Below are 25661 nucleotides of genomic sequence, written 5' to 3' on the forward strand. Positions count from 1 at the left end.
AAATTAATTATGCTGGTTTTATTTTCTTATTAATTCATATGCTATAGTTCTGTAATCAGTGCAGGATCATGCTGCAATTTTGCATACTTGTTTCAAAATACATTATGAGCACTTGATGATTGATGTTTAACACAATGTATGAAAGAGCATCTCAAACAAATTAGAGGGAATACAAACAAAGAAACTTAAATAAGAAAAAGAATTACACATATATTCAAACAAAAGCTAAACCCTGGAACTCACAAGTTTGCGACATGGAACATTGACTGATTAGAACTGAGCTAGGCAAGAAGTTTACGCTACTCCACATGAAATTTGGATATAAAGAAACCTTTTGGAAAGAGAAAGAGCAGCTGAAGATAGCTTTACCAAGGAAGTGGAGGTGAAAATGGTACTTCTTTCCAAATCTATAATCTCTGCCCATTGATTTGAAGTACATCAGAACGCTTTCTTTCCCTCGACATAGACAGCCAACTTGTAAAGCAAACATACTTGAACAAAATGGCTTACATGCCAGGAGACTTATCATCTACCAAATGGCATTCTCACACTTCATGCTCTTCCACCCTCTTCTCATTTACAGGAACTTGGCATGTTCAAGCAATGTCTCTCTCTACTCCCAGCTCACCATCAGGTCAGGGATGGCCTATAACTTTGTGAGTACAACAGGTGCCAGTCCCTAGCAGGACTATCTGCACAGCAATAACTAAGAATAATGTGAAACCTGCAGCTTTCCTGAGGAATTACAGGCCACCAGAACTTCACCCAGCAAACCTGCAAAGAGGTGCACATTGTCGATGATGCAGGTCTGGTTCTGGCTTTTTGTTCAGGAATTCACCTGTACAATTGTAACTGCAAGATCAGGCTCTTCAGCCATGAGGTTAAGAGAAACTGATGTTCCTGTACTTCCCCGTAAGTCAGCATGATGTTGCCAACTGTAGTTCACTGTAGGCAGGATGTGGCTCAAAGACCACCACTTAGGGAAAGCAAACCCAAACACAGCCACCCACAAAAATGAAATGAAGCAAGAAATCAAGTCCTCCCTCAGTCCTTCCATTCTCATCTAATGTTTTCTTTATCCAGTTTCACCTTCAAATTTCTCTTGAAGTCTCTCTTAAACATTGCTTTGCCAACCACAAAACAATGCATTCTCTGACATACACAAACAAAAACTTAGAATTATTTGTTTCACAGAAGAACGCACAGGCTGCAGAGGGAAGATGTACTATTCTACTGCAAGAGACGTAATCCTAACTACTACTGTGTGACATGCTTTCCCCACTCCCATTGCTGGGTATCTCTTGACTGTGCAAGATATGGGTACAAATGAAAAACAAAATATTCGAAACAAAAAGATGGACAACTTCCAGCAAGGTTTAAGTTTAAAAGTCCTTATGTAGCCAGCAGAAAAAACATATTGGGGAATGAAGTGAAAGGTATTGGTTGAAAGCCATCAAACACTGAAACATTGCCTGACACTCTGCAGCACGGTACAGTCACCAATCCTTTACCCAGCTCACCAGTGCACAGAACCAGGCTTAAGACTTCCTCACCTGAATCCTGCAACAGGCCAGCTCAGTTCTCAGGAACAGAACCGAGGAGCAGGCCTTTAATGCATGTGCCTAATCCTGCCCTGGGGACCCTGGGGTTTCAGAAGCACAGGACAAAGCCCCTCCCAGGAGTGAGGGTGGTAGAAATCTTCTGGTTGCTACACCTGTGTAAGAAGAGAGCGATCCCACAGCCAGGAAGCAGTTAGGGGCATTCCACAAAGTTTCAAAGCAGACAATTTGCTACACACATAATGCCTTTCAGAAAGAAAACATGATAAACCCTCAAACAAAACACCACACAGCCAGAAGGAAGACACCTTCCCACTTTCCCTCAGAAAGGGAAGGTGTAGACAGTACTCGATAAGCTTCTTGTCAAGAGAGCTTCCACTTGCATTAAGTTCCATAGATCCCATGTTGTGCAAGTCCACTGAATTATTTTTATCTTTGCTGAATGAGGCTCTGTGACATTAAGGGTCAATAAAATGCTGCTTCTTACTTTCAGCATTTGCTACATTTTATAAAATGTCTTATTTAGAGACACCCACGTGAAAGATTTCTGACAATAAAAATCCCATGCTTCCTAAGCAACTGATTTTCTTAGTGTAGCCTCATAAAATCCTGTTAACTTTCCTTTCCCTCGCTAAAAATTGAAATGTTGTTGTACTAGGTTTCTTTGTACTCAGATATGCCTGAAGCTAGTTTATTTTCACATGCTGAATTGTCCACGCTCATAAGGTCTTGCTATTACATTATGCATTTGTGTGCTATAAAGGAAAAAGCATGAACACTGGAAAGTGTCAAAACCATGTTTTTCCTCTTTGTTGATTCATTTTTTAGGTAATTAAATTTGTAAATATTAGAAATAATAAAACACTGCTATCACTGTGAGAACATTACAAATAGGTCTACACCCAGGCATTAAGTAAAGTGTGCTTTACTCCTCAAATACACCTCAAATTTTTACATCAAATTTTTATTTTGAGTAACAAAACACTGGTAAACAGCAAATCTGAAAATCTCACACACACCGTCTCTAGAAATAAAAGTACGGTAAGCAAGTTACTCTATACAATACTGCCAGAGTGCCAAAGTAGTTGCTTCTGTCAATTCCATGTTTTATAAGAAAATCAGTTGTCACTTTACATTAGATTATGAATATGAAAAAATAATTTAATTGTGAAGAACTATTTCACATTAATCACATTTTTAAAACATCACTATGAAGAATCATTTTCTTCCTTGCATTAACTTTACCAGGTTAGTATTAAATAAATAGGGGTAATAAATACTGCAATAAACAGCAGTTTAAATACCATGTTTACTGGCAAAAGCTCTTAAGTAAGCTCTCCTCCTACTTTACACTGTCTTGTCAATAAATATAACCAAATTGTAAGTCAGTAACTTCACAACATTCTGAAGGTGGGATATTTTTTTAAAACAGCATTATGAATGAAAGTGGAGTATTGGCAGAAGATGTCCAAGTGGCACAGAATTCAGTGAGTCTACTCACATCTCAAGACAAGCACTTACCAGGAAAGCTTCAGAGCAAGGGAAAGGACACAAAACTAAGGAGTCAGATGCAGATTTTATTCCATTCCCTGCTACTGCTAACCTGCTAAGTGACTACAGGAAAGCCTACACTCCTTCGCAGCTTTTCATCTCAGATGCCTAAAACTGGGAAAAAAATGATTGTTCCTGATCTTGAGGTGTGTGATTACGGTATGGCTTGTGTGCTTCACCAAACAGGACAGAAGTACATAAATAAGGCAAGGCCTACAACCTCCAATTATTAATAATATCACTATTATTGAGAAAATAATATGTGCTTTTTTCTTTTTCAAGCAATGCAAAAAAGCAGCCCATCAAGCCATTTTTAAATTCAGAGTAATCCTTAGGCTGGTTCAGATACTACCATTTCCAAAACTACCCAAAACTGTAGTAGCCTTTTGTGAAATTCCCATGTCCACCAGGACCACACTCACTCCATTACTCTCAGACAGAAACACTGTATCATTACTGATCTTAAAACAAACCAAAACCAAAATAATAAAAAGGAAGTAAGTCCTAATAATCTTTTGACATGAAACTGAACAAAAAGGCTTCTGGCAATAATACCCCAGGAAAGGGAGAAACATGGTACAAGGAAAAGAAATAACACTACAGAACTTAGAAGGATGACTTTAACCTATTTCTTCTCAAGAATATTTTGAAATACATATGGTAGTAAGTTCAAGCCAGCTTTATAGACCCCTAAATAATAATGAAAACATAAATTATTAAGTTTACAGTAAGCTACAACAGTATCTATACTGCTTTGAAAAACTTAAATCACTCATGAAAACTGTCCAAATATAGAGGCACCATATGATTTAATGATACAGGGAAGTATCGTCACTCTCCATTCAGAAGTGACCAAGGGACAGAAGGCTATGCTTCTAAAAGTAAAGACCTCGGAAGACATCAGCAGGCCAAAGCTGTGCTGCTGATTCCACTGGTGGTCACAGCAGGCCATCATCACGACAGCTCACAGGAGGTCCAACTTGGGTCCAAAATTTGTAAAGCAGCTTCTGGTTTTGAAGCTTGCGAGAGCTCACAGAGACAGCCTGCAACACACTCAAAAAATAAAATGAGAGTTTCACTTCAGCTCTAATTTTAATTTATAGTACCTTCCTCCACCAAGAAACCACCTTCGGATAAAGAGGGGGATCTGAACACTACACAAGCCATGTACTGTTGAAAGAGAAGCAGTGTCTCACCTCCCAGGCATCCAAATTTCACTGCAGGTGTATTTACAAACTTCACATCACAGCAGAGCCTTGTACACCACAGGTCTCATCAACCTTACCTGCACCTTTTCCACCACCACATGTGGTGGAAGAGCACCTCGGCCCAGCTCACTCAGTCAAGTTCTCCTCTCTTCACACCACTCTTTCTCCAGCTCTGAGCTAGAAGACTGCCCTGCCTAATGCCATGTTCATGAGCTCAAGAGACACTGCGCATCCTCAGCCCCTAGACCATGAGTGGCAGCCACCTGGAAGAACTTTAAGCTCCGAATGCGAGCAATAATACCAGTGAATTTAACAAGACTTGTCATCTGTTTCAAGATATTCACATGCTTACAGGATTGCCAATTACAGAACCACTAATTTACGAACAAAGTGTATTAAGAGCATTCTGGATGAACAGGAAAAACATTAGTTATAAAATAATGGCATGATTACCTCTGATATTTTATGTGGAAAACTGACATTTAATATATTTAATTATTCACACAACAGCTATGAAAGAGAAAGGTTTTCTTCCTTGAAGGGAAAAATAAACATGGACAAATTCCTCTCACCATCACTCCTACACTCCTTTCCTAAATAAACCTCCTGCAGAAGCCAATGGAAGTTGCAGGCAATGAGCTTACAGCAAGCAGCCCCCCAAAACTCCAAAGGGTCAAGGGCAAGCTTCTTAAATACTCTGAGTTTACCTCCACACAGAAACCAGCTACATTTCTGCTAAATTACATGCCTGCTTGACATGGTTTAGCAGCTTGCTGTGCCAAGAGAGACAGTAGTGTGCAACAAACTTTTGAGAGCTTGGGCCAATTTTTGAAACATCCACAAGGCTCCTTGCAAAGCAGCTCATTGCCTTCTATCTTGTGACACACCAGCCCTGCATTGGCACTTGCCAAGCAAACCAGAACTCCTGTACGTCAGGACTGACTAAAATCTAGCCATGAACAGTTACTTTAGTGAGAACTGTGTAACAAAATAAATCTTCCCTTTTACCAAAATAAAAGCTCCCTAAAGTAAACAGAGATTTCTAGTCATGGACAAACCTAACAACATCTGTATCCTCACCTTAACTAGGCGCATTATCGCTTTTTTTTAAGCTACAATGAAATGTATTTCTTGTCTTCCTCTAAAGCTCCTATTTTGGTTTTTTTTTGTAAAAATGATACCTTACCCTTTTCTTTGTTCAAGCCAGTTCAACATCAGGTGAGACATATATTAAGCACGATGCACAAAACCAAGGTCCACTTCTCTCCAAGTGTGGGAAGATTATGATCACCACTTCACTGTCAGATCAACATTCCATGCATCCAAAAGACTTCATAACAAAACTAAAACCAGATAATGACTCAAGACCTGAGTCAAGGTCTCTGAGCTATTCTTGTTCAGTATCCTTTACTATTACTCAAAATAAAGAAAATGTCCTTAGCACTCACAGCACTCTCATGTGACTCTTAACTGAAAACACAGAAAATTAAGTTCAGAAATCAGAACATTTGTATTCAGCCCTGATCAACATTTTGAAGCCTATCTGCCAGTTTTGAATTTCTACATGCATTTTTATTTAGAAAAAACTGTTGCAAAAATTACTCTTCACAGAACACAATCCTTGTCAGTAATGCTATAAAACCAAAAGCAATATTCTCCTATGCAACTAGTCTGTCACAAAAAAAATCAGTAATTGAAATTGGTGTTTATACTCTGAGACCTGCACATACACATACAAAATCCAAAAACCTGAAATTTGAGTGTAAATCTGCAGGAACTGGAGAACAGCAGAATTCTCCCTTCAAACCAAGTGCCCACAGTGGCTACCCCAGCCTCAACACTAGCTTTGTGGTTATAATGTCATACCAGAACAGCTGCTCCCAACAGCCCCCTTCAAGCCAGCATGTTTGGGACCATCACTTATCCTATGTCTGCTATACGCTTCCTGCAAAAGGTCAGGAGTATGTTATTAATCATTTGCACTTATGAGTACTAAGCTTACCCCAAATACATGTCCTGTCTTGTTTTTAATTATGTGCAGAATAGTACCAAGAAGATATGCTACCTCCCACTTACCATTTTGGGCCAAATGTAGGTCAGTGACAGCACGGGCAATGGTATGAGAAGTGCTCCAAATGCCACTCATTTTATGTCATTTTTAAACGGGACCCCAAAAATTTAGAACCTCTTCTTTAAACTATCACTTCCACTTCAGCTTAAAAGGTGTCAAACCCTTCAATAGTTATCATAACTTTTCCCAGAATGCAGATTAAAAAAAAAATCACTGTGTACCTGAAAACATAGGAATACTAGCAAATTAGTCACTAAGATACATATTTCAAATTGATTGGTATCTGCATTCATCAATGCCAAAAGTAAAAACAGTAATGCAGAATGAGCATGGATGGAACTCTAACTAGCTCTCAGTTTACGTGTTAAAACTGAACAAACTCCTGTTGCATCAGCATTACAGCTCTGCTAAACTTGTCATTGATTCTTGACCTTCAGAGTTTTCTAATTACCTATTCAGTTTACATTCTCAAACTTTTCTATCACTGAATTTTAAAAGGACTTTACATGTTCATTACATTTTTAACCTGTGTGTTGCACTTTGCATGTTCCTTTGGTCTAAAACTTTTGCCCTAAGTCAATCAGCTGGTTGTCTTCACAAAGTTTAAGGGAAAAAAAACACCACTAAAAAAAAATAAGCAGAAGAGAGCTCTGAATATGCACAACCTTTTAATTTCCAGGTTACTTGGAGGAACCCCTATATACAAACTTTGTATTCTAGCAGTAGCTATTAGCACCTGGAGAAGACACATTTTCTGAGGTGCTAAAACCAGAACAAGCATCTTCCTCATAAAAAGTGGCAGCACGAGGACCTCTATCTTATCAACAACAACCAAGGTTTTTTTTATGTGTACAGTTCAAATACTTACCCACAAAGGCAAATGGAAATTACCGACAGACGAAGATGAAGCTGTCTCAAAGTCTTTGTCATGTGATAGTAACCTATAAAGTATCAAATAAAGGCACATCATCAGCACACCATGATTTTACAATATTGCAACTCACCACATCGCCAACAAGAGGAGAGATCCCAAAACTTGAAACTTGCTTCCTCCTCACCCCCATCCCAGCTAAACTGTCATTAAAACAAGATGACAGTCGCAGGAAACCGTAAGGAGCAAACAAAGATGCACCGTGTCTTTAGAGGGCATTAGGAGTGGGCAAATGGAGCAAATCATCTGAGTGTGCATCAGCAGGGTGGGTTGTTCTTCCTCTGTCTCTCTCCCTCACACGGATGCATGTTTATGAGCGCGCACAGACACACATACATACACACAGAGATGCATCACGTTATTATTTACACGCACACACAGTAATACTCACATGTATTATCAAAATAAAAGACAGAAAGTTGACCACCATCTGCAAAGGAGGCATACATAACAATAACCCCCGGGAACTTACACAAGTGAGCGATCAATCCCCGCGCGTGGATAAGCCAAACAACACAAAAATTAACAACAAGAATAAGCTGCCAGACCGCAGGTACGAGAACCACCAGGAGAAAGAGACAGACAGACAGAGCGACGGACGAAGGCTGCAAGGCTGGAGCAGTTTCAGGTAATGCCCGCTGCCCCCCGGCAGAGCCCAGCCGAGCCGCCCGGAGTGCTGCGGCCGCCCAGCCGCCCCTCCGCCACCGCGGCCCGCGGGGAGCGACCCCCGGCCGCCGCGGGGGAGCGGCGCTCGCAGCCGCCGCCCGCCCTCCACCCACCCTCGCCCGTGCAAAGTGTAGGGCCACCGGAATCCGGGCTCCGGGGTGGGGTGGAAAGAAAAGGTATTAAATATGGAGAAAGACCGCCGTGACCCAGGGTTTTCCCGTCTCCCCTCCTCGCCCCCGCCCCCGGTCACCATCAAGTTTGCATCCTAGTTACAAAATGTCGATCTTGAAGGCTGACAAGACACAGGGAGAGGGGGAGAGAACGAGAGAGAGGGAGAGAGTGAGTGAGAGAGAGAGACGAGAGAGTCCATCTTGCTTTGAGGGGGGAGGAGAGGAGCAATAATGCAGCGCATAAATCTCACCCTCCCGGGGGAAAAGTCTGCACAACACCTTTGGGGGCGGGCGGGCGCGCAGGGAAGGGGCGGCGGCGCGGGGGGCTCCCCGGCCCTCCCAGCTGCCCTCCCCGGCGGGCTCCGGCGAGGCAGGCTGGCAGCAAACACCACCCTGCTGCTCCCCTCCTCCTCCCCGCGGGCCCGGGCGATGATCCCGCTGCTGCCGCCGCCGCTGCCACCGGGGAGGAGGTGCCGCCGCCCGGAGAGCCCACATGGAGACCGGCACCCCGTCCCTGCCCCGGCGGCCGAGCCGGGCCCCTCCGCCGCCCCGCCGGGCTGCGGGACTTGGACGTGTCACCAGCAGGACGGGCAATGGTTTCGGCGCCCCAGGCCCGAGTGACCACCGCCGGCCTGGCGGCGCCCCGGCCTCCCCGCACACACTCACCTCCGCAGAAAACTTTTAACCGCGGGCCTCCCCCGGAAAAAGTGGCGAATCCGCCCCGCACACGGTTAAAGCCCCGCGGCCCCCCGGCTCGGCTGGCGGCGAGCGGGGGAGACCCGGGCACGGTCCTTCCCCGCCCCGGCGGGGAGGGAGGGAGGAGGCAGCAGGCAGGGAGGGAGGGGGCGGGCAGCCGCCTGCCGGTGCCTCTCGCCCCGCCGCCGTGCATGTCGCCTCGGCGGCTCTCGCATCGCTTCGTTTTACCTTCCTCATTCAGCGGCGGCAGCGGGCTGCCACCGATATTCCTAACGCAAACCTGCTGCCGTGAGGCGCCCGGGATTAACGCGACTGCCTCCTTCTCCCCTGCCTCCAACCCTTCCTTCCCCGTCCTCCTCCTCCTCCTCGCAAACCCACACTGGATCGGCTGTCCTCACATCCATGCAAGTTTCATACATTGCAAATAAACCCGAGAGGAGGAAGAGCGAAGCGCCTGGCGGGGAACGGGGGGAGGAGGAGGAGGAGGGCTGCTTTCTGTAATTTACCAGCGACCCGATCTCGCAGCAGCAAATAACAGCCGAGCACCCATCCGGCTCCCGGCGGCCGAGAGAGACCCCCCCCGAGGCAGTCGCCCCCTCCCCAAGATGCCCCTCGCCAAGTTTTCTGTCATCGCGACCACCCAATGTCACAACTTACCTTCAGAAATAGGACTTCGCGCGGCCGAGGCCTGCCGCCACCTCCCCCCGGCCCCCGCCCGCCTTCCTCCCTCCCTCTCTCCCTTCCTCCCTCTCCACCTTAAACTTATTGACACAACATAATCCCGCATCCACGCGAAACTCCGGCAGGGCCGCCCGCCCGCACGCCCCCCCGCTGCCCACCGGGGCCGCCGCCGCCCCGGGTGCATCGCCGATGACTACCGGAAAACGCACAGCCCAACTCTCCGGCCGAGCCCGGCCGCCGCTGTTGTTGTCGGGGTCGGCGCCGGGGTTTTTCCTCCCGCTCCCCGTGCGGCCGCTGGATCGGCTGCTTCCCCCTCTCCGGTTCTATATCCCCCCCGCCCTTTCTCCCGGCGGCGCGGAGCCCCCCAGGCCGGCGGCAGCCGATACCGATCCGCGCACTCTCCCCCGCGCCTCGCCGCCCCTCGGGATGAAGTTTCGTTTCTGTCTGCCGCGATTTCCCTGTCAAGTCCCCCCAGAGGAACGCACCGAGCGGCGGCCGGTGGCCATCCCTCCTCCTCCTCGTCCTCCTTCCCCTTCCTCTCTCCGCCGCTGCTCTTGCCTCTCTCTGTGGCGGAGAGAGGTGCCTGGTTTCCAACGCAGCCTGGCACTGGCTGGCCTACCCCCGCCGCCTCTCGGGCTCAGCTCGCTGGTGTTTTAAATGCCCTGCGCTGTACCGCGATCCACTTGGCCCCCTCTCCGTCACATACCCCCGGTCACCCCTACCCTGCCGGCCGGGCGGAGGGCTGGCGGCACCAACCCACCCGTCCTCCGCTGCCCAAACTTTCAAAACGAAGGCAGGGCTGGCAAGAGGGAGGAAAAGTGACTGGGAGCCGCGGCAGCCGCCGCGCCGGGCAGGGGAAGCTCCGCGCGTCCCTCCCGTCCGCCAGCGCCGCAGGAGGGGTGCGGGGGGCTGCTCCGCCGCTGGGGCGCGGAGCGTAAAGCGAGGGGCGAGGGCACCCCTTTCCCTATCTCTCCCTCCCTGCCGCTGCCCATCTCCGCCCGCCCGCCCGCCCGGTGCGGGTCTGCGGGCGGGGGCACTCACCTCGGCGGGGTGCGCGCCGCGCCGCTGGGCCGGACGTGGCTCGCAGCGCAGCCCCTCCGCCTCGGCGCCCGCGGAACGCGGCTCCACACAGAGCCATGCAACCCGGGCAGCGCCACAACACTCCCCGCGATATAAGACACCCCGCCATTGGCCGGCGCGCTGAGCGACGGGCCCGCCGGCCACTCAGCGCTGCCGTTACACCCGCGGCCCGCGAGGGAGCCGCCGGCGCACACACTCCCCGCACACACTCACACAAAGATCGCCGCGCTGCCCCTCGCAGGTTTCGGGGAGCCCCCGGCGGTGCCGGAGCGGGGTAGGGAGCGGGGGTCGCCCAGGGCAGCGCGGAGCCCTAGAGCCCACAGCACCGGGAGCCACTGTCCACTGGCCGCTCGGGCAGCGCCGCGAGAGTAAACTACGTCTGCCCTGGGCAGTGCCGCGGGGTAGCGGGGTGCGGGCTCGGCCTGGCCCGGCGCACCCCGAGCAGCCTCCTGATAACTTACTCGGCCGAGTTGGGCGAGTTTCATTCAGAGGCCACGGCACGGCGAGCCAGAAGTTGCGGGAGGCAGCAGCGCATCCGCGCAGTCCCTGCTGGGGCAGTAAACACGGGCAGGCACCCCCGCGGCCCGCGGACGGACGGGCCGGGCCGGCGCTGCCCCCTGACCCGGCGAGGGGGATTCAGGCGGCGGCGCCGCGCGGGCATACGGCGGAGCTCCGGGCGGTGCCCCCTGCCGTAGGAATCCTCGCCCAGGCGTGGCGGAGAGGCCCTCACCGGGCCAGCATCGACAGCACGGCCGGCTTCACATCAGCTTCCCACAGAGTTCGCTCTGTTGGCAGAACTAGCCGAGTATAACGCTGGGGTCCGCGCCACGCTCCGTGTCCTGCCCGGTCCTCTGCCCTGCACTCGCGGACCGTACCTAACACATGGATGTGAAATTCATTTGAGAATTTCTGTGGCTGACGAGCTGATATGCACAAAGCGACAGTGTGAGGCCAGCAGCTTTTGTGTGGCTGCATGGCGATTGTCGTGATGGATGTTGGAAGTGTAGTCCAACTTTCTGGGAGAAGCTCCCTATCACTACAGAAATGAAACACAGTGTGGAAGCATACTGCATACACTGACCCTCTGTATTAATGTTCGTGAGGGCTTGAATATATGCAACATGAGACCCTCATGGTTTTTACGCAGAAGACACATGGCATTTATTCTTGGAGTTAGGAAGAACTAATTTTTTTGTGTGGCTCTGTCTCTAGGCAGGATGCTGACTTCCAGTCAGCAATTGTCATATTAAAAAAAGTAAAATTGTTCTAATAAGAAAATAATAGTTAAGTTTATTTAATAATAAATTAAGAAATAATAGTTTATTTAATAATAAATTAAGAAATAATAGTTATAAAGCAACAGACATGTAGTCTTTTTTTTTCCAATAAGAGAGCAATGTTTGTGTTTCATTTTGACTTTACACATCCAAGGATGTTGCAGAGTGTATTCCATATGTTCGCAGTCCTGAGCTTTTTTCCAATGTAATATGGTTAATTTCAGCATCTTTCCATGGCTTGTCTACTCTTCTGTCATTCCCCAACCCCTTTTTTCAGTATGGCTGAGTTATGTTAAATAACTGTGAAATAATATTTCTTATGTCTGAATAATGCAGTGCAGTAAAGTATAAGCTCATATTAGAAAACTAAATTGTATCCATGTTTCTGAGAAAACATTTTAAATTAGCCTGCACATTTTTTCTTAAGATGTGACAAAAGTATTGTAAATGCCCCACCCTCTTGTTTGTTGTAAGCAGGGGTGCATTTGTCAGTGCCTGAATAATATAAAAATAACAGCATAAACATATTCTTGTAATTAATGCATTCTACTTCAGTATTTCATTTTCATTGCTAAGAAGGCAGAACTGACCATCTATCCACTGGAAGTCAGGTGCACGTCAGGTATCAGAGGCTAGGACACTGGCAAGTGAAGGCACACACATTTCATTAGTCACATATAAAAAGGTTGGCCTAATTTTTAGGCAGAGCTTCCTCCTGTCATTTCCAGATTGTACAGTGCTTTGCAGCAGTGGGTAAGCAGCATCTTTTCAGTATGCATAAACAGTTGCTGGCAAGAGTAAGAGGCCTAATCCAGACAGTTAAAACTTCCATGGTATAGTTTCTTGCATGTCAGTATTAGTGCTATTAGTGTCCTGGATTCTTTTACCCGTATTAATACCACCACACCATGGAGCTTCTCATACCTCTTCATTGCTAAAATCCTGTCAAAGCAGGTAATTACTGAGCAATATAAGTGATGTAGGCACTTGACAGTATACATGAACCTCATTTTAAAGGCTGTTCTATTTTGTTGTTAACAGATCTCTTTATTATACTTGATACCTTTGCTGGCCCTTTCAGAAAAGAGGCCAAGATAAGGACACATTGGTTGTAATGTAGTTTTTTACAGCTGTACAAAATGGATATACAGTGCTCCTAAGTAGAACAATTGTGTTTTGTGTCTGCTTCATACAGTTACAAATTGCTTGTGAGTTAGTCGCAAGGCAGGCCACCTATTAGGTCTGTAGAAGCACAAGGATTTTTTCACCCTCTAAGAGAGATGAGTAAGCTGAGGTATGCCAGTATGTTCAGAAAACAGAATGTTTGCATTTCCACTGCCTTTGATTTCTTCTGTTCATAGTGAAAGAGAGAACTGTATTTTCTTGGGTTGTCAATACAGGACCTTTTGCAAACACTGAAGTCATGAAGAGAGGGAGAGGATAGTAAATATTTCTGGGTTTCTATTTTTCTGTATATGATTTCAAGCAAATTAATCTCTTTTTATGCCCACTTGGAGATATTTTTGGCTTTCATTAGCCACTGTTACCAAGAGTTTTGAGGTGTTAGCAAGTGTCTGTGCGGAATTTTTCAAGGGACAGCAAGTGCTGAAATGTTTTTAGTTGCTTGCTCATTAGTATTTTAGAACTCCACACAACTTGCATTTCTAGATTTTTCTGCAAAAACTTGTGTCATAAGATGGGACTTTTCTGTCACTTTTGCATAACTGGTATTAGTTTTTGAGAGTGATGCCCTGACCCTACCTTGTGGCAGGTTCATGTGGCCTGCTGTGCACAGCCAGCCTGCACTAAAGTCAGTGCAGTTCAGCTCAGATAAAGCATTTGCTCTGTTGCATGCACAGTGGGATTTGGGTCTTCCAAGTTGCACGTCCATGGAATTTGTGTGAGTTCATCTGGGTTTGTCTGCTTTGCGCTCAACTGGCAGCAGAGTATCTCCCTCTCAACTGCATGTCCTCTCGTAGTTAATCTGTGGCACAACATGAAAGACATGTGTCTGTGGTCTGTCAAGAGAGAAAAAATATTTCCATTCACTTTGTTCTTATTTAAGAATAACAGGAAAAAATAGTAGCATTGATATAAATAATAGTAATTTATACTATATATATTTTTTTTAACTCCCCTCCTTTGTGGCCTGCCATGGAGCTCAGTAGTGTTGGGGAGGGGACTGAGTAGATCCTGAATTGCCATCTTCTCTTCTTCTCCTGCCCAGGGCAGAATACCTGCTGCCTGCGGAACTGACCTGTCCTTCCGGACTGAGGTAGACATGTGTTCCATGGCCAGTGTAAATTTATTCCAATAATAAAAAGGAAGCTTGGACTAGCCAGCTGCAGCCTGAGCCTGCAGGCCCTGGATCCCTTTGAGCTGCTACCATGGCTGACTACAAGTGACGGTTGTCATGTGAGCAGGGAAGGAAGGCCATAAGGCAACTCTGGGAGCATATGCTTTATCTGCGTTAAGCTTTGCACACAGCCCGGGGAGAAGCATGGGGAAGAAAGGGTGAGGCAGATGCAGCCTTGTGGAGCATGTCCCACCTCTGTTGCTTTTTTCCTGTGGCCTATGCCCACCCACAGTCCATGGAATAGCATGGCATCCTCCAGGTTAAAAAACACTGGAGCAGGACAATGCATTAGTGGGCCTATTTTCCTCCCCAATGCACTTGTATAACATGGTAACATTAATAGCAACTTATGTGCAAGCAGTGAAGGGAGGAGGCATTTTAGCTGAACTAAAGCTGCAGAATATTCACTGCAGAGTAGGAACAGAGCCACAGGATCAGTGCAGGACAGCCATTCTTCAACAAGCACACTTCTAGGAAGTCTATTGTTCCCACCTCAACTCCACTTTCAGTTTCTTGAGAACTCAACAGAAGTTTATAGAAGTCAAAGAAAGGGCCAACTTGTTCTGTTGGTTTCTCTGTAGGAGGACAGTTATACTCTGACTATATTTCTTTGTTCCTGTTCCTTACCTCTGTTCTTTCACAACATTAAAATAATCAGGGTATTTTCCTCATAATTTTGCGATTCTACTTCTGAGTGTTGTTTTTCTATACTAGTGCATCTAGTTATCTAATTCCTACTGTCTCCTATCAAGTGGTTTGTTTGGGGTTTTTTTAATGCCTCTTTTTACTGGAGGAGCATTAGTAACTGCAACCCTTTAACAGAACCAGACATTAAGAGCATTAGATCCTACAAGCAACCTCTGGCCTAAGCTGCTACCACTTTCATTTGACAAATTAGACACAAGAGTAGGAAGGGGAACAGACAGGTGAAATGACCTGCGAGGAGTCGCACAGTTTGGAAGCAGCAAAGTAAAAAATCAAATCTGAGCTTCTAAATTCCAGCACATTGTTCCATCCATTTCTTTGTCTGCCGCTCTGAGATTTCTTTCATAGTGCCTCCCTTTGTCAGAAAAATATTACTACAGCTTTTGAGGAACTATTTACCATTTTTTCCTGTTTCAGAAGGAATGAATAATAGGTTAGCCAGAACATCTACATCCATTTGAGTCTATCTTCTCTGTAAAAACCACCATCTGACCCTGGAAGACATAACGGTATATGTTAAACTAATATATATTAGCCAACCATTTTAGTGTACATGAAGTATACAATGTCGAGAATAGTGAAGCAATTGTCTGCTAATCGCTAAACTCAGTAGATTTTCCTTGTCTTTATACAAGTATGCTGCAGTACACAAAATATGTAAATCGGGTCAGACCTGCCTGCCTGATGTTGTGTAGCCTTTTGAGTTAGTGTAGTGCAAGCAAATCAGTTTCCATAGCCAATGACACACGAAAGCAGTGGGTCTGTCATTCACACCCAGTAACTTGGGATTCCTTCACTGTTAAAAGTGTGGCCATAGCAGCTTTCCCACAACACCACACTTCCAATTTCTACAATTCTGCTTTAATCCTCATGTAAACTGCAATAATATTTAACTGCTTTGAGCATAAAATGTAATTGGAACTCATATTTCAATTTTAGATTGTTTGCCCCTTATTACATTTTAGTGCCATCAAGTAGGTTTTTTCCTCTTCCACCCAAGGGTCTCTTTTTCCTATTTCTGCTTCTGGTATTATTCAAACATTTATTTTTTTCCTTTTCTATAAATGTTCATAGTGCTTTAAAGAAACTGCAGCTCTGTTCTAGTGTCTTTCTTCAACCTCCAGAGTACCACCAGAGACCTCAACGCTACCTGACAAATATGTATTTACTTCTGTCTAGAAGAATGAGGACAATCAAGGAGCAAAAAGTTCTCAGCCTGGTAGTGCCACTGCTTAGCTGAAGAGGATGTTGTTGAGTCTGTGCTTGACAAGTGCCAAGTGCCTGCAGTGACTCAAGTGAATGAGCAGCACCCATTAGGTTCGAGCATGAATCCTTGCAGCTTGGTGAGCTTCCCAGATGCATGTCTCACTGGCCCACTGCCACGCCTGGAGTTATGTTCATTCTGAGACCACAGCATGCTTTTTTGGCCACACAATGTTGCTACCATTTGTAAAGTAAACAAAGCAAGTGACCATTTGACCCTGAATAACAAGAGCATGCATTAGTCATTGTACTACTCAAAGACAAGGTATTTGACTCTTGTTATATCTAGGGAAATACAGAGCACTGCAGATGTAGCATTAGGGATCTTGTTCATCTCTGCAAGAGAGAGGAAAGAGGCAGAGATCAGAATTTTATTCCTTCAGGTGGTGGGTATGTGACACAGTAAAGACAGCGGACACCGTGAAGAAGTCCTGGCTCAGCTCCTGTCAAAGAGAAAAAAGCACCCAATCCAGTGGAACGCAAAGACAGGGAACCACATCTGGTGTTTTCTTTTAGAAGCATTGCTTTTGGAATTAAAATTTTCAGCTTTAAAGAAATATGTAGAGTGGGGAGCAAAACTGGATGGATCTTGAGGCCTTCTAGAGAAAAAAAAGGAAGGAATAAAAATTCATGTCTTGGACTAGTGACACCTACTATAAATATTCTTACAGGATCAAGGCTGTGCCCTGCTTCAGTGCATCCAGGTGAGAGGCCTTGTGAGAGGAAATTAAATCAGAACGTTGCATTGTTTCTGTCCCACTAGGTTCAAACGGAGAAGAAGGTGAAACTTTAGAAGGGCACTTTCTCCTGCTCCTCCCTGTTCCAACATGAGAATTGTTGGCAGACCAGCCTGTAAGAACTAGCTCTTTTGGAAATATATGGTGTGCCTTCCTGTGTGCCTTCTTAATGGGGCTTTTTACTGAACTCAGCAGGTTCCTGTGGCTTTCCCCAATGCCAAGTGCTGCAGCAAGGAAGATACTTTACTCTAGAAAGCAGGCAAATTCCACACTGTCTTTCTGTCAGCCCTGCTTGGTTTAGCCCTCAAACACTGGTAGTAGGTGTGCATTTCCCCTGTTCTGATTGTCTGCAGCTCTAGCTTAAGTGCTTGTTTGTGTTGAAATCTCTGTATCACTAAGAAGTTAAATCCTTCACTGGTTGTAATGCTGTGTCTCCTTATAATTTTTTAAACGTAAGTGGTGGAGCTGATCCTTATTTTAAGTTTTAACTCCATCAGCAAAAAAAACCAGTTTGATAGTACTAGGCCATTTCTTTTCAAATTATGAGTTTTGTAAATTGCTTGTTTGGGGGGCGGTTATATTTATATCTGTGAAGGGAAGGGGAGGTAGAAGTACCTATATCTGCATGCAAATTTTAAATTTTCAGATGCTTTCAAAATTAGGCATTTTCATGTTTCAAAATTTTAAAACATCCTTAAAAATGCTCCAACCAGAAACATAGCATTTTCGTGGCCTTAAATATCAATTTTCAACAAAAAATTTTGAAAAATAATCAGTCCAGGTTATCACAAGTGATCTGTTGTCTTCTTTTTTTTTTTTTTAACTTCCAGCACTTTGAAAAATCAGTGGTATTTGTTGCCATGTCTGCATTTTTTTCAAATTGAAAATTTGAAAATTTGCCTAGTGGAAGGCATGAAGAGATCTATGGTGAGATTTATGGTCTGTGATGAACTGAGTGTTCATAAAGAAACCTTAAATCTGTGCCTCTATTGAAGTCCTACTGAGAAGAACTCAAGTCATGCATGCTCAGCAGTGATCAGATTAATAATTTTTTCCCCTTCATCCTTAAATTTCCACTCCACTTTTTCTGCACTTATTAAAACCTTATTTTTAAAAGTACTAGAGCTCCTTATGTTAAAACCTAAGTCCCAGGTAAAGGGAGGTTTATATATCTTCTGTTGACTTTGAGGGAACTGTTCATGCATATGAGGTTAAGTCTCTGCATGATCTTGGTTTTTCCAAAAAGACCTGCCCAGAAACAAGTGACTTTGGCCTCAAAGGTCTGTCACTTCTTCGTCTTTGTTGTGAAGCTGGAGCTTTGTGTTGCGACACACTTCTTGTTTCAAAACTTTACAGTTGGTGAGCAAAATCCTGACAGTGTGAAAAGCAGTGATAGAGCTCATTCACTACTGCAGAATCTTCTCCTGCTATCATGAGTTTGTAAATACTTGCCAGGATCTCTTATTTTGCAATACAGATGGCAACAGCTAGAGAGAAGATCTGGTCTGAGATTTCTCATTCAGCCAGTGTCACATACCAAATTTTTGTTAATGGAAAGAATTGAGGGATTTAGTTTGTGTAACATTTGCTTATATAGCTTTAAGTTGATTATAATTTTTCTCATTGTGCTCCTGAGTGCTTGTATACAGTGCTCTCTTTGCTTTCACTATTTCATAAATAAGCCTGAAATAAGATGCTGAATTGTCCACAAAGGTGAAGCCTCTTCCTGGCTGCCCCCAGAAACTCAAAGTAGCAATGCTGTGTGAACCCATTCTAAGAAGGCTGCTGTAGTAAACCCTGAAAAAGTTCTTGGAAAGGATCACATTCATGTCAATAAATGCAGGGCAGTCCTCGAACTCTGCCCTTCTGCTGGCATTGGTATAATTTAGATCTCAGCATCTTTGTATCCTCACATGCAGGTGTAACAGGCATGTGTAGATGAGTGGAGCAGAAGCTGTGACCATGCACCCTCTTCTGTTTCCTTTCCTTACCACACAGAGTGTTAACTGCTGTGGGAAGTGTTAGTTCCTTAAGGAAAAATCCTCCTTGTATTTTACATCATACTTGACAGGAACCCCTGCACCTTACAATTTCAAATGAATACATTTCACTAGAAATTTTTCTTATTTCTTATGCAACATGTGCCAAGCAGAACGTTTATTTTCGTTGAGTTGTTTGAATTTGCTATCAAAATGAGTAAATAAAAACATTAAATGTAAATGACATTTCCCTATGGACATTCTCATAAAAACAAACAAACAAACAAACAAATGTGCAAACAAACAAAAAGCAAATAAAACCCAAGCAGCTGTCTGGCAAGAGGAAAATTATGTGGGTAAAAATATCTGCTTGCTTGATTCCACATGCAGCTGTTTTTCAGGGAATGGGAATGCTTCATTGTGAAGGCCTCTAACCTCATACAGGCAGAACCTGATTACGTGAGGCTGGATTGTGGAGCTGTAATATGTGTTAGCAAGCACTTTCTCAGCAGGTACAATGACATAAGTAAATGCCCACCAGCGCAGAAAAGGTCCTCACAGTTCCACCTGCCTGTTGATACACTTACAGAGTGAATACTGGACTGAACTCCATTGTACACACAAGTTAACAAGCAGAAAGAGCTAAATACATGGAAATGGGGTAAGCATGCAGGTCTGAATACAGATTATTGCCAGGGGTAAATTCAGTTACACAAAACATACATTCTTCCAGCATGTTTGTGGGGTTCATCCTATGCACACAAGGCTGAACATGACCAAAATAAAATAGTTTTTTGTAATTTTGTGCCTTTCAAAATAGGAAAGTGCATGGATTAAAACCAAATATGTCCCTGAGGATTCAAACGTTTTATTGGCAAACCTATTTCCAGAATGTTTTATCATGTTTCTGAAATGGGACAGGGAAAACAAAGACACCATTAAGATATGGTGTACACAAACAGAAATGTGGACTGAAACTACTGGACATCAGTTATGACTGGAAAAAACTTACTGGGAGCTAGGACAAGAATAACTTCAGCTATCTGCTAGTTTAGTATTTTGAGAGGTCTTACAATAATGAATTCTTGTATGGAGTATCACCAATCCAAATGAACTGGCAGCAATGGCCTCAAATCAGTGCCAGGTGGGAGAGCCTCGTCCCACGGATGCCTCCCTGAGCTGCTTTGAATGTCAGTGCCTCTACTTGGTTCAGCACCTGGGTACAGCACATACCTGGGAGGCTGTGGGCTTGCATGGCCCTTGCCAGCAGAATGGCTGGAGAATAAGACCTCTCCTAACATTCAGGTTAGGCCAAGTCTGTCTGTAGTCCTATAAGAAAGTAGCTTTCAGGAAAATGAGAGTGCAAGGGCCACCATATGTCAAAACTGTGTTATTGAAGTAGGTAGTTCTGTGCTAGGGGGTTTTTTGTAGTTCTTCTTTTGCAAGTGTTGCCTCTGTATTGACTTGGTTTGATTTCTGATCATAAGTATTGCCCCCCAAGGGAAAAAGTTTTGCTGACTGTTGATGTATTGTGTTTTCTGCTGAGTTGTTCCATCACAGTAGGAAAGGCTGGAGCGCCCCTTGTCCTCCAAGACACATTCAAGTAGGAATTTGGGGCACACTCTGTTTTATTATTTTCACTACCTTCACTTCCCTGTCTTTTCTCTGCATTGGTTTTTTACCATGATCACGCTTGGGTGGAAATTGTCCATTGTTCCCACATATTTATTTTATTGCTTTTCTTATTTCAGAATCTCTCTTTATGCCAAACACAGCTTCTGGAATGCTTTCAATCAAGGAAAAATGAGTTTATTCACATTTATTCTCCTTTATGATTTAGGGCCAGTAACAGATAGAGAATCCTTCCTTAAAAGTAGTTTTTATATAATCAACTGCAATGGTTTAATGAAAAGGCCCAAAAACTTTTTAGGCATTTTCCTGTTACCATGAATAGTGATGCACTGTCTGTAAAGGTAGTATTAGATTTTGGCAAGAAAATTGCATATTTGTTACCTTCCCTGTTACTGTTCATCACCTTCCCAATAAAAGGCCTAGCTGGTAAAATCTTGTTGTTTTTGTTTGAATACAACCTCTCATTTAAAATATTGCTGTGACCTCTTGTTCTCCAGCTTTATTCAGAGCTTTTACAATGACACTGAAGAAAGCCCAGAGTGTGATTTCGTTACCCCTGCAAAGACATCTATGGGGTAGCCTGCTTTCCTTGTGGCAGTAACCAAATACATACCTTGACAGTGGAACTAATTTCTTTCTTTTTCAAAATTTCTGTGTGCTTTGAGAAATTTTATGGATCACTTATTAATCAATTTTATGCTGAACAGGCATGTGTGTATGTGTGAAAAAAAGAGAATAATATCCTACAGTATTCAAAAGTTTCAGTATAGTAACTGTCCTAGACCACTTTTAGACTCCTTTATGTATGATGTAGTATTTTAGCATTATAATAAGACAACGGCCAATTTCTTTAGGTGCTCTTTTAGAAGCCCTCATTTTCTCACTATCCATGGATTCAGAGATAATACAAACAAGGATGCTAGCACAGACTGTTTCACCATTTAGCCTTTCACAGTACATGGCGCTTGATAATAGCATCCTGTTGATCTTTGTCCTCTGTATTAGGCTCTTAAAAAAGCTGTTAGGAAACTGTTTTAGTGCTGGGGACTGATGAAGGCATAGGATGCTGCTGTGTCTCTGTTTCAACCAGAGATTTTATGGAAGTATTAAAGGATTATTTCTTATCTCTGGCTAAATCTAAGGTTTCATTCCCCAATGCTAACAAAATAGCACCTTTCTTTAGTATAATACGTACATGCCTTCACAAATATTTTAAAAACTGTCATCCCTCATGTGTTGTAACAGAAAACTAACCATCAAGAAGCAGACTTCCTAGCTTATTCTCCAAGGGTGGAATTCAATTATTCAGAGGAACCAAACAAGGTTTATTGTACCACCCTAGTACATAAGGATGTATGTTTGTGCTGACTTTTTACACACGGGTAAACTCTACCACAAAGAAACAAGTTTTGGTGGTGTCTGAGTGCCACAGTCAATTAAATTTTGTCTGTAGGACCCCTGTCAGTATTGTGTATGGCAGATAGAAGATTTGCAGAGTGGATTTTTATGCCCACTGGGCCTGGCTGATGCCCAGCTGAAGTCAGGGGAACTTTTGCAACTCCTTCCAAAATCAAAAGAATGGCTCCTTCGCTCACTCCCTATTTCTCTTGCTAAGCCAGTTTTTTGATATTTTCAGGCACTCATGCTCTCCAGCTTGGAATCCCCACAAGGTTGGGTTTCATAACAAAAGGCATCCCTCATTCTTTTAAATCTGAATAGACAGAAGAGAGCAAGGTGGGTAATATTTTTTTCCTTGCTAATCTTGTTGGGATGCTGAAGGTGTGCCAAAGATTACTTGAGGTTTCCATGGATAAGGTGTGAGTGAAGACTGCAGCAGTTTGAAGTGATGTGAAGCAAAGTGGTGTGTTGGTTTTGCAGGTTTTTCTTCTTAATTCACTGGAAAGCAGCACTACCCTAGTACCACTCCCTCAGCTATTTGCATTTTAGCAGTGAGTGTCACCTATTTAAAAATACTTAATATTGTCCTCAGTAAAGGACCTCTTGTAGTCCAAAGCAATCTGTTGTTCCAGAAAGGTTCCTATCTCCTTATAGAGAGCTTACAGCACTTTGCAGACCCGACACAGAGCCCTTGAAGTAAACAGAAAGTCTTCCAGTGACCTCAAGGGTTTAGATAGGGCACCCTGTGGACTGCACAAGACAGGTAACACCATCAAAAGCACCTAATAACTACTGACAGTCAGTAGGTCTTCATCTCCAAATCACTTGGATGACTCTGAAAATATTTATCCCAGGGCTGGTTGCATTCTCAGCAGTACAAAACACATAAATGGTACTCAGTGATAAGCATAAAAATTCTTCTAAGTACAAAAATATTTCTGTTTAGGAAAATTATAATTTTATGCTTTTCCTTCTTTTTTTTGGTCAATCTCTTTGTAAGCATCCCTTTAGTCATAGTATTTTCTTAAAGTACAAATATGTACTATGTGTCAAAATAAAATATTTATTGAATACATTTACTTTGTGTCTGTTGAGTTATGAGAGGACTCTGAAGTGCTTCTTTGTTGCACCTGTTGAGGCCATTTTACATTCTCTCTTGGCTGGAGACAATGAAAATTTGAAGCCTCACAGGTCTGCGCAAAGAAATCCTTGAAGAGAACTTGAATTGAAATTGAACACAAGCATTCACTGTTGCTGGCACTCCAGGATCAAGAACAGAACCACTTAAATCCTCAAGGTGTGGACAGTTGTCTCTACCAGACCCAGCCCTCATTTGTGTGTGGGATGATATGAAACAGTACTGCAGACTGATGGGTCAACTTGTCCAAGGTTGCCAAGGTGAACTATGGCTTCCCTGGTGTCCCCAGAGGAGGCAAAGCCCAGGGATTGGTTTCTTTGCTTCTCTCTTTCTTGCAAGGAGAAAGAGTTTGAGACAGTGGAGGATGGAGACTCTCACACCATGGTGTGCATCCCCCACACACTAGAATGGACTGTGACATTACTGAAGGTATGGACCCCTATGACCTCTGAGAAGAAAAGGGAATGTACCTTTCCCCAGCTTCCAGGAAGTCTGCATGGTAGCTAAGAAACTAAAGAAAATTCAGGCATTGGCAGAAGTTAAAAAAATCAGCCTTCAGTCCCCACAACTGGTCCTTCCTGTCAGAGAAATTTATTCTGAGGCGAGGAGCAAGCTGGTCTGCAGACATGGACAGCAGCAGATACTCGTGCTGGGTTTATTTCATAGAAAGTGGTTAAATTGATGACAGCTCTTCAGAAAGCAGGTGAGGCACCCTCCTGGAGCCTCAATGTCCAAGTAAGCACCACCAGAGTGGATGTGGGCATTGGAAGCTCAGACCTTGGCTTCATGTGCAACTCCCTCTTGAGATGCCTGGCGCTGCAGCTGTTGCCATCTTCTGGGGCTGCTTCACAAGAATCCCTCAGTCCTCACTCCATGGCTTTCCCTGAGTATCTGTTAAAAGAGGTGAAGGACAAACAAAGGCATTGTTATCCAGTTATGTGCTGTAATTCACATAAAAAATGTAGAACTTTGGGTACAGTTTTTTAAGAAGAATCTATGAATGACTAACTGGGTCTTTGTACAGATTCATAACTAAAGGATTTGTGAATGGGGAGACTAAGTTGCATTGTAGCTGTCTTTGTTAAGTGATTGGGTCCTTTGAATACGTAAGCAAAATATTATAAGGCCTAGAACAAATAAAATTAGGTGGTGATTCACTTTAGACTAGATATCCTTCAGCTCTTACTGTAAGTGGTGAAGAGACCTACAGGACCTGCACCCACTCTGGATTTCTTTTGGTGGTTGCTCAGCTCCCCTTACTGTCTACATACAGAATCTGATGAGAGTGTCTTTTGTCAGAGTCATGTACATGCCTGAAGTGATGTCACAGTTCCATTTAGCTTTCCTGTATGAAGATTTAGAAGAACAGAGAACCTAAAAATGCTAATTTCCTGCCTACCATATTTAAATTTCCTATCTACTGGATGTAAATTAAGCATACAGGGATGACTGCCTCAAATAATCTAGTTTATACAGTGCAAACACATTCTTCAAGCCAAGATCCAATTCAACAATTATTTTATTTCCTCACCCTGTTACAATCATTGCAACCATCAATACAATGCAATTATGCTTAATCCAACACAGGACATGAGTTACTTTTACTGAAACAGTGGGATATTGACTGCCAGAGAACGGGAGTGAAGGTCTATCAAACAAAAGAGAGCAAATAACAACTGTCCTTCAAATGATAATTCTCATTTCTGAAAAAACAAAGAAATATCAATCCTTTCTTTTATCTTTTTGTATCATATCAAACAGAAAGAGGTCTTGACATTCTTTGAAAGCTGCTCTGAAGCTTCCACATGAGTTACGCAAAAAGAGCTGCATCTGACACATAAAAATTCTTTAAAAACAATTGTGCAACTGTGGCTAGATCCATTGGGATTGAATAAGGCAGTCTTTAATTGTAGCACCCCTGAAAAGCTATGGATAGGTAGAATGTTTCCAGAGTTTGGCTGGACCTTGAGAGCTGTTTGTGAAGACAGCCCTTTCATGTGTTGTAAATGGGATTTAGCCTGTTACAGGGATGAGCTTATGCAGTTGCCTGTATGATCAGAACCAAAGTCCCTGCGTGGCTGATTTTGAAAAGATTTAACGTATGTGCACACTTTGCAGGCAGAGACCTAGTATTGAAATAAATACATCTCTGTGAGGTGTAAGCTCAAGTTAAGCTTGTCCACAAGCTTTTGCAAGAAGGGTCTGATGCTGTGAATATGTGCAGGAAATCTGTTTAGTACCTCCTCAGTTTACTTCAATCAGGAACCATGTTAAAACATCTATCTGCACTGCTGAATTATACTGTTAGCTGTATAAAAAATAACATTTTCTGGCAAAAAAATTCCTGTTGTTTTAGCAGATTCTTTTTCCTTGACAGAAAATGTATTGATCTGATCCTGGGAAAGTGAATGTAGTACTCAACAGAACAGTTCCTGCTGTATAATTTTGATGCTCATAAGGTTGTGTCATATTTCATATGAAAAGACTCTGTCAACTTCCACTGACTGTTGAATCTTAAAATGATTCATCCACACAAATATATTTTTCGGGAAAGCTTCTGAAG

At 43.8% G+C, this 25661-nt stretch overlaps 1 protein-coding gene across 12 annotated transcripts in view; it reads right to left on the minus strand.

Annotated features, from left to right (window-relative positions):
• Positions 1–11335, minus strand: part of BBX (BBX high mobility group box domain containing) — a 140468-nt gene extending 129133 nt beyond the window's left edge. For 2 of the 12 annotated variants that reach the window (XM_030960862.1, XM_030960812.1), the window contains exons 1-2: positions 8823–9372; positions 7258–7330 (exon numbers count right to left, since the gene is read on the minus strand). The gene's annotated coding sequence lies outside the window, so the exon portion shown is untranslated. Of the gene's footprint in view, positions 1–7257; positions 7331–7792; positions 7819–8822; positions 9375–9509; positions 9543–10018; positions 10049–10574; positions 10700–11074 lie in introns of those variants that run through there. The other 10 variants (XM_030960895.1, XM_030960878.1, XM_030960832.1 and 7 more) reach the window with 9 other exon arrangements.
• Positions 11336–25661: the final 14326 nt, after the last annotated feature.

The sequence above is a fragment of the Camarhynchus parvulus genome, chromosome 1, assembly GCF_901933205.1.
Source record: "Camarhynchus parvulus chromosome 1, STF_HiC, whole genome shotgun sequence".
NCBI lineage: Eukaryota > Metazoa > Chordata > Aves > Passeriformes > Thraupidae > Camarhynchus > Camarhynchus parvulus.